The following is a 1,266-nucleotide window of genomic DNA, read 5'->3' as shown; positions in this document are numbered from 1 at the left end:
ACATTCATATCTCAACAAGGTCGGCAGCCATAAGACCATCGCACTCAGGCGTGGAAATCGGGCCATCATGCTCTGTCAGACAGCTTTTACATAAGCTAGAACATATCGTGGGAGATCTAACCTTGTTTTACATAAGCCTAAACCACCTGCGGAAATCTGTTTAAAAAAGAAAAAAGATAGAAAGAAAAGTGGCGAAAAAGATGTGCAGGCTACGTGCACGTTAGTCCATCGCCAGTTCGTGTCTATGGGTGGTTGGCGGGTGCTTTGGTGTGGTTTGCTCCTTCTTTCCTATCAAACATCTATCGTCCTAAATCTCTCCTCCTTCTTTTTTTGTGTTTGTTACTCTCTTGTAACACATAATCTATTCTTCAGCACTTATATGACCTTACTGTGTTGCAAGTGTCGTAAAACTCTTACGAAAGTTTTAAAAAAAGTTCGTGTCTTACCTAACGCTGACACACTTGGAAGAGCGCGCTCATATGACCTTGTGCAGTTTCGAGCGCCGTAAAACTCTTACTAAACTAAAAAACACATGGAAGCGCACATGAACCACACTCCACGTTTTGTTGACCCTCCTCCCATCAAATACTCGAAAAGTAGGATTGTGGGTGGCTGGCGGGTGTTCTGGTGTGGTTTGCCTCTTTTTTTCCTATCAAACTTTTATCATCCTGATCTCTCCTCCTTTTTTTGGTATTTGTTACTACCTTGTTACTCCTCAAATATTCGGCACTTTTATGACCTAATCGTGTTACAAGTGCCGTAAAACTTCTACTAAACCAAAGCAAGATTTAAAAAAAATTAAAATACCCCCCTCCCCCCAAAAAACAGCCACTAAAAAGCAAAAAATATGTTTTAAAAAACCCAAACAACAACCAACAAAACCAAACCAAAACAGAATGGAAACTAAAAATAGCATCACACAAGCTAGCTTGACAGTGGCACTCACAGACTGGTAAAGAACCCGTGCCACAAACGAGCTCGCACACACACACGTGGGTGGTTGGCGGGTGCTCTGGTGTGGTTTGCTCCTTCTTTCCTATCAAACATCTATTGCCTTTATCTCCCCTCCTTCTTTTTTGTGTTTGTTACTCTCTTGTGACACATCTAATCTGCGGCACTTATATGACCTTATTGTGTTGCAAGTGCCGTAAAACACTAACTAAAACTAAAACTAAAGCACGGAGAGAAAGGAGAGGACACTGTACCCTCACACATTCTTCACCCCCCCACACTTCAACCACCAACCTATTATTATTATTATTATTA

The sequence above is a fragment of the Aplysia californica genome, unplaced genomic scaffold (genome assembly GCF_000002075.1).
Source record: "Aplysia californica isolate F4 #8 unplaced genomic scaffold, AplCal3.0 scaffold00657, whole genome shotgun sequence".
Taxonomy (NCBI): Eukaryota; Metazoa; Mollusca; class Gastropoda; order Aplysiida; family Aplysiidae; genus Aplysia; species Aplysia californica.
This window is presented reverse-complemented; position numbering follows the sequence as displayed.